Below are 8,425 nucleotides of genomic sequence, written 5' to 3' on the forward strand. Positions count from 1 at the left end.
AGCAAAGATGTCACCTTGAAGACTAAGGCGCTCCTGACCCAAGCCATGGTGGTTTCAATTGCCTCATATGTATGCGAAAGCTGGACAATGAATAAGGAAGACCAAAGAAGAATTGATGCCTTTGAATTGTGATGTTGGTGAAGAATATTGAATATACCATGGACTGCCAAAAGAACGAATAAATCTGTCTTGGAGTAGTATAACCAGAATTCTCCTTAGAAGCAAGGATGATGAGACTATGTCTCACATACTCTGGACATGTTGTCAGAAGGTATCAGTTCCTGGAGAAGGATATCATGTTTGGTGAAGTAGAGGGTTAGCGAAAAAGAGGAAGACTCTCAACGAGATGGATTGACACAGTGGCTGCAATAATGGGCTCAAGCATAACAGCAACTGTGAACTTGGTGCAGGACCAGGCACTGTTTCATCCTGTAATACACAGGGTTGCTATGAGTCGGAACTGTCTTGATGGCACAGCAAAATGTATGTACTAAAAAAACTTGCTAAGTTTTTTTAAGGAAATACACTGTAGCTATATATTAATTTGTGGAGAATTGACATCTTTGCCATGTTGAGTCTTGCAATCCATGAATACAGTATGTATCTTTCCATTTATTTAGGTCTTCTTTGATTTCTTTGGTCAGCATTTTGTGGGTTTCAGCATAAAGTCCTGCACATAGTTTTAGATTTACACCTAACTTGTTCATATTTTTAGCAATTGTAAATTGTATTGTATTTTCAATTTTAGTTTTCATGTGATAATTTCTAGTATATAGAAATCCAATTGAGTTTTGTATATTTATCTTGTATCCTGTTACCTTGCTGAACTTACTTATTAGTTCTAGGATATTTTTTTGTGTAATCCTTGGGATTTTCTATGTAGGCAATCATGGCATCTGAGAATAAGGATAGTTTTCTTTCTTCCTTTCCAGTCTGTATGCCTTTTATCTCCTTCTCTTGCCTTATTGCGTGACCAGAACTTTCAGTATAATGTTGGATAAGAGTGGTGAGAGTAAACATCCTTGCCTTGCCCAATCTTAGAGGGAATGTATTCAGTCTCTCACCATTAAGTGTGATATCAGTTGTAGATTTCTTGTACATGTTCTTTATCAAGTTGAGGAAGTTCTCTATTCCTAGTTACGCTAGAATTTTGAACATGAATAGGTGTTGAATTTGGTCAATGCTTTTCTGCATCAGTTGATATGACCATGTGATTTTTTTTCTTCTTTTGCCTGATAATATGGTGGATTGCGTTGCTTGAATTCTATTTGCTAATATTTTATTAAGAATTGTAGCATCTATATTAGCCCAACAGACAGAAAGGGCCACATAACCCAGACATTTCATTAGCCTGAGACCAGAAGAACTAGATGGTGCCTGGCTACCAGCAATGACCACCCTGATAGGGAACACAACAGAGAGTCCCTGATAGAGCAGGAGAAAGGTGGGGTGCAGAACTCAAATTCTAGTAAAAATACGAGACTTAATGGTCTGACTGAGACTGGAGGAACCTTGGAAAGCATGGCCACTGGAATCTCTATCAGCTCAGAACTAAAACAATTTCCAAGGTCAACTCTTCAGACAAAGATTGGACTGGACTGTGGGACATTAAATGATACTCGTGAAAAGTGTGCTTCTTAGCTCAAGTAGATGTATGAGCCTAAATGAGCAGCTTCTGTCCGGAGGTGAGATGGGAAGGCAGAGAGTGTTAGGAGCTGGTTGAATGGACACGGGAAATCTGGAGTGGAAAGGAGGAATGTGCTGTCACAGTATAGGGAGAGCAATTAGGGTCACATAACAATGTATGTATAAATTTTTGTATAAGAGACTAACTTGAAATGTAAACTTTCACTTAAACTACAACAATGAGCAAAAAAAAAAGAAGGAAATAATATTTAAAAAATAAAAATAAATAAAAAAGAATTGTGGCATCTATATTTATGGGGAACTCCAACCACCCAGCACGTGACTTCTGGAATCTCCATGCAGCTGTCAGCCTGCAGCCACTCTGGCGGGCCTCGTGGACTGTCGCCCCAGCACGGAGATGCCTCTTCTCCCTGTGCCCTGCTGGCAGACAAATTCCAGCTGCTTCAGCATCCAGAACTTTGCTCTCTGCCTCCCTAGCTAACCAACAAGAGGCTGTGCTCTACTTGGGTGGGCTCCACTGCCCAGTGCAATGTTCATTGCAGCAATTTTCACAATAGCCAAAATGTGGAAACAAGGGAAATGTCCATCAACAGAGGAATGGATAAACAAAATGTGGCACATACACACAATGGAATACTACTCAGTTACAGAGAGAAATGAAGTCCTGATGCATGCCACAACATGGACAAACCTTGAAAACTATTATCCTACGTGAAAAGTTAGTTGCAATTTCATATAAATCAGATCATAGAATCAGACAAATACTGTATCATCACACTTACATGAAATAAACAAATATGTAAAAACCAAGATTATCAGTGGTTACAAGGGGTAGGAGGGAGGGGGAAGGATGGAAGGGAGCATTTTTGCTTAAGGGTCATTGAGTTTATATTAATGGCCGTAGAATAATTTGGAAAAGGATAGCGAGAATGGTTGCACAACTTGAAGAATGCAATCAATGTCACTAAATTTACAAATGTAGAAATTGTTGAATCGGTGTATGTTTTGTTGTGTGTGGAGCCCTGGTGGCTCAATGGTTAAGAGCTCAGCTACTGACCAAAAGGTTGGCAGTTCAAATCCACCATCTGCTCCTTGGAAACCCTATGGGGCAGTTCTACGCTGTCCCATAGGGTCCCTATGAGTCAGAATCAACTCAACAGCAACAGGTTTTGTTGTGTATATTTTCACCACAATAAAAAAAGTACCAAGACAATAACCTTATCACACAAAACAAAAATAATAATTTCTTAATATTCTTCCTTCATAACACCCGATTTCTGGTTTAAGTTTCCACCATTGTCTCCAAAACATCTTTTTATAGTCGGTTTGTTTGAATTAGTATCTGTCATGGACTGAATTTTGTCCCCCCAAAAATGTGTGTATCAATTTGGCTGGGCCATGATTCCCAGTATTGTGTGGTTGTCCTCCATCTTGTGATTGTAATTTTATGTTAAAGAAGATTAGGGTGGGATTGTAACACCCTTACTAAGGTCACATCCCTGATTCAATGTAAAAGGAGTTTCCCTGGGGTGTGGGCCGCACCACCTTTTATCTTACAAGAGATAAAAGGAAAGGGAAGCAAGCAGAGAGTTGTGGGACCTCATACCACCAAGAAAGCAGTGCTGGAAGCAGAGTGTGTCCTTTGGACCCGGGGTCCCTGTGCAGAGAAGCTCCTAGTCTAGGGGAAGATTGATGAGAAGGCCAACAGAGAAAGAAAGCCTTCCCCTGGAGCTGATGCCCTGAATTTGAACTTCTAGCCTACTAGACTGTGAGAAAATACATTTCTTTTTCAAAGCCATCCACGTATGGTATTTCTGTTACAGCAGGATTAGATAACTAAGATGGTATCCAAGCAAATTCCATCCATTACAACCAGTTGATTTGCCTCTAAGACCCTTTTCCATGCCATTTATCTGTTGAAAAAGCTGAGTATAATATACATTTTTAAAAATCACTCTGGATGCTGTGTGGGGAACACTTGTTAGACAAGAAAAAGTAGAAGCAGGCAGACCAGTTGAGAGGGTCCAGGAGGTGACAATGGCTTGGATTAGGGCGGTGAAGGTAGATGTGGGTGAGAAGGGATCAGATTCTGGATCTGTTTTGAAAGGAGAGACAATAAGACCTGCTGACAGATTGGATGTTGAGTGTGAGCAAAAGAAAAAAAATGACAGAGGACCCCTAGGATTTTGGCCTGATCAACTGAGTGCCTGGCAGTGCCATTTACTGCAGTGAGGAGATTGGGGGAGGAGCCAGCTACCAGGTGGCAGCTTGATTACATTGGACCTCTTCCATCAGGGACAGGGTAGCAATTTGTTTCTCTTTAGAACAGACACTTATTCCAGATTTGGATTTGGTTTCCCTGGCTGTCATCATGCTGCTGCCAGCACTCTCTCCACGCACTCACAGGATGGCTTAGATGTTGTTATCATCTCCTACACAATATTAGTTCTGACCAAGAAACTTTTTACAGAGAAAAAGTAAGCCAATGGGCCAGTGCCCATGGGATTCCCTGATCTTATCATATATCCTGTCACCCAGAAGCAGGTGGCTCAGCAGAAGCGAGGAATGATCTATTGGCACCCAGTTCCTGTGCCAGCTGGAAGAAACACCTTGCAGAGTCACAGCATATGCTCTGAGCCAGCATTGCTGTTTCTCCCACAGGCAGATTACACTTGGCCCTAGATCAAAGAGACGGAAGTGGGGGTGTACATCTAAAAATTATACCTATAAGCCTACTCAAAAAAATTTGCCTTCTTTACCCAAAATTCTGTTTTGGAGTTTTTGGTACACAGAGGAGAAATGCTTTCACCTTGGGATACAGCCTTCCAAAAAAAGACTAAGCAGGATATCACGTTAGTCAAGCAATGGACAATTGAGCCAAATTTGATTTTATATAGAAAAAAAAGGAAATGTGATATTCTTACACCTGAATATCATGGAGGGCTTCATACCCACTTTATGTAACCCACACTTCCAGGCCTCAGTGTCTTCCACTGATATCATCCTGAAAGCGTTACCTCCCATGACCTCCAACAGCCCAGTCTTCTGCTGCCATGTTCTTCCTTCCCAGTGTTCGCACTCCTGTTTTACAGCTACTGCCCAAGAGGCTGCAAGCAGCCTTAGCACAAGATCACCAGTGCCTCTGCCAAAACCCTTTAACATAATACCCTCGGTGCCGTGCAGGTGCTGGGATCCTTCTGCACGCTGTCGCCTTAGCCCCCTGCAGCATGGTGCATTCCTGGGGGTGTCACAAAGCCTCTCACGAAAGCAGATACTTTTGTTTCTTTTCTTTGTTTCCTACCTGCAAACAACAGTCAAAACACTAATAAAAACTCTTTTCCACCAGAATTTGCGTTGCCTTCACTCACACAGAGCCAAAACTCCAACCACCCCCCACCCTTCCACCTACCTTCATCCTCATCTCACACCGCAAATCAAAAGAAACACCTCTTGACTGAATGGACAATACGTATTACCAAACTGAACACTTGTCATCTGTCTTTGGGTTAATGGTGACTTCCCAGTTTCTTCAAGGAAAACAGATACTACTTTTTCTACTGAATTTCCTAAAACAAACATGTTGTTAGCTGATGTCTAGCTGCCCCCCGACTCATGGAATCCCATGCACGATGGAATTAAATGCTGCTCAGTCCCGTGCCATCCCCATGATCTGTTGTGGATCAGACCGCTGTGATCTATAAGGTTTTCATTGACTGATTTTTTGGAAGTAACTTGTCGCACCTTTCTTCCTAGTCTGTCTTAGTCTGGGAGCTCCACTGAAACCTGTTCAGCATCATAGCAATATGCAAGCCTCCACTGACAGACGGGTGGTGACTGGGCATGAGATGCATTGGCTGGGAATCGAACCCAGGTCTCCCACACGGAAGGCGAGAATTGTACCACTGAACCGCTACTGCCCCCAAAACAAACATTAAAACAAATAAACCCGTTGCTGTCAGTCGATTCTGACTCATAGCAACCCTACAGGTCAGAGTAGTACTGCCCCATAGGGTTTCCAAGGAGCTGATGGTGGATTTCAACTGCCGACCTTTTGGTGAGCAGCTGTAGCTCTTAACCACTGCGCCACCAGACAAATTACACATAGTAGAGACAAATTAGTCAGGTCTTCCACTCAGATGTACATGAAATGTAGCTTAACTTAATTTTTTATCACAACAAGTTTTGTCTTGGAGGATCATCCTTCACGGCCACATGTCAGCAAAATTAAATCTCGGCCGGTTCCCATCGGTCTCAGTCAGTTCAATGATTTCTCCATCAGTTCCGGGTTTTTCTCCCCTCCTGCCTCATGGGCTACACCTAAACTCTGGGAAGAGATGGCTGATGGCTGTCCTGCGTCCTCATGGGACTCCTCTGAGACATCTCCGGCCATCGGTCCACGGCCTCTTACGGCGCCCCCTTGTGGTCCTCTGGCTCCCTGTCGTGCATCCATTGTTCTCGGCCGCGCAGAAGACAGTGCGCTGCTGCTGCGTCGCATGGGCTGCGCGGGGACCCCGTGAGGCTGCCTGAGGGCCAGGACCCGCCGCGCCGGGCAGCAGCCTCGCCTCTGCTGCTCCCGAGCCACGCTGGGATGGGGGCCCTCTTCGTCCAGTTCATCGCCTCCCTCTCAGGCCTCCTCACCCATGTCGGGGCTAGAATTGGCGAGCTGGAGTCCCGGGTGGTGCCAAACGGTTACGCACTCTGCTCCTAGCGGGAAGGTTGGCAGTTGGAACCCACCCAGAGACACCTCAGAAGAAAGTCCTGAAGATCTGCTTCTGAAAGATCCGCCATTGAAAATCCCACGGAGCAGAGTCTCCTCTGACACACACGGGGTCGCCCCCCATGGAACCGGTTGTTAGTGAGCGGGCGTGTGGGGCTCCAGCGGCGGCCTTTCCTTAAAGAAGTATGTAACGCAGGTCCGTTCCTCACTCTGTGCTTCAAGCCCTGCCTTCCTCCCCTCATACTTTCCCTCTGGGCCTTGGCTGTCTGACAGAACACAGAAAGGAACGCAGGCTGTGCGTAGGTTCTTGCAGTTTGGGGGGTCGCTCCCGGTTTGCAGCAGCCCTCCACATCCACCTTAGCGTCTGTGTTGCAGCTCGCTGCCAAACGTTCCATTTCCACGGGCAGAATTAAGAGAAGCGTAGAAGGCATTTGCTCTTCCGGAAACACTTGGAGGTTGCCTCAAAAATGCTCTCCCTTTGGAATGGGAAGTGCTTTACCCTCTGGCCATAAAAACTAGGATCCTCTTCCAGAGCACAGTGCCTCTGCAGTGGCTCCAGGAATTCATGGGCAGTTAAAGGGGTGCCTGCTTCCTGCGGTCCTTCCGCCCTGGTGGTCAGAGCTGGGGCCCATGAACTTGCTCTTCCCTTTCCAGGACAAAGTTCAATTCACTTAAAACCCCTTGTAGTCGAGTTGATTTCGACTCATAGTGACTCTACAGGACAGAGTAGAACTGCCCCATAGAGTTTCCAAGGAGCATCTGGTGGGTTTGAACTGCCAACCTTCTGGTTAGCACCTGTAGCTCTTAACCACTGGGCCACCAAGGTTCACTTAGGAATTCACAAAAGAGATGTTTGAATCCTCCTTTCCTTGCCCCCTGGATTTCTTCTTTTGCTGGCTATTCTTCACCTACCCAGAATCGATAGCATTTTTTCAAGTGCAGCCTCATCACAGTCCACTAATATTGCTATACAAACAAGGACTTCTCAGAAGTTTGCCTCATTTCTGCACCACTTTTCTCATGTCCTTGAGTGGCCTGCCCCAAATTCCATTCTAGGGTTTGTCATCAGTCTGTAGGGTCAATATGTACTTTGACCTTGGAATGTTGTTTAATCTCTCTAATAGTTCCTACAACACAACATTATGTCTAAAGCCCTTAGAACAGAGCGTGGCACCTAGTAAGCAATCAGTAAATATTAGCCATCACCATCATTAACACCATCATTAATATTATTACTATTACTTGTCCCACGTGAGTCCCTGCATGCAGCGGGGGCAAGTCTGAGGACACAACTCCGTCATGCAAAGATGTAACTTGCTTTATTTTTTCCGTAACTGTACGTAGTTTCCATGTTGTATGCCTGTTCCACAGGGTGGCAGAAACTTAAGGGTAATTTCACTCAGTTCAGAGTCTCCTCCTTTCCCCTGAGTTGTGTCTAACTCCTGCAGGCCTTTGGGAGTGCTGACGATCAGGGCCCATGTGACCCGTTGTGGGCCAAAGTCATCCCAGATGGTCCTAGGTCAGTGTCTTAGTCACTCTGTGCTGCTGTAACACAAAATATCACAAGTGGCTGGCTTTAAAGAACAGATGTTGATTTTCTCACAGTTCTGGAATCTAAAGGTCGAAATCAAGGTCTTGGCTGTGGGTCAGTTCCTTCCTTACTGGTAGCACTGGGCTTTCCTTATTTCCTTCACGATTCTCACATGACATCTGTCTTCCTCCCGTGTGTGTGTGTGTGTGTGTGTGTGTGTGTGTGTTTGTCTAATCTGCTCTTTTTGTAACTCAGAAGTGATTAGATTTAGAATCCACCCTATTCAGGTATGTTTTAATCAACGTAACAAAGAAAACTCTATTTTCAAACAGGATTGCATCCACAGGTATAGGAGGTAGGATTCCAATGCATATTTTGGGGGTTGGGGGAACACAATTTAATCCACTGAGTTGTGCAACCTATCCAGGTCCCTGCACATGGGACTTATCACCCTAGAGAACCCAGTTTAGGATCAAGGTCCAGCCCCCACTTCCTGGGGAGTGGGGCAGCAGAGAACACCTACATGAGAA

General features: G+C 44.8%; 1 pseudogene; it reads right to left on the reverse strand.

Annotated features, from left to right (window-relative positions):
- The window catches only part of LOC101347789 (DNA repair-scaffolding protein pseudogene), a 94,656-nt pseudogene extending 88,395 nt beyond the window's left edge, over positions 1-6,261 (reverse strand).
- Positions 6,262-8,425: the final 2,164 nt, after the last annotated feature.

Source organism: Trichechus manatus, unplaced genomic scaffold, assembly GCF_000243295.1.
Source record: "Trichechus manatus latirostris isolate Lorelei unplaced genomic scaffold, TriManLat1.0 scaffold00160, whole genome shotgun sequence".
NCBI lineage: Eukaryota > Metazoa > Chordata > Mammalia > Sirenia > Trichechidae > Trichechus > Trichechus manatus.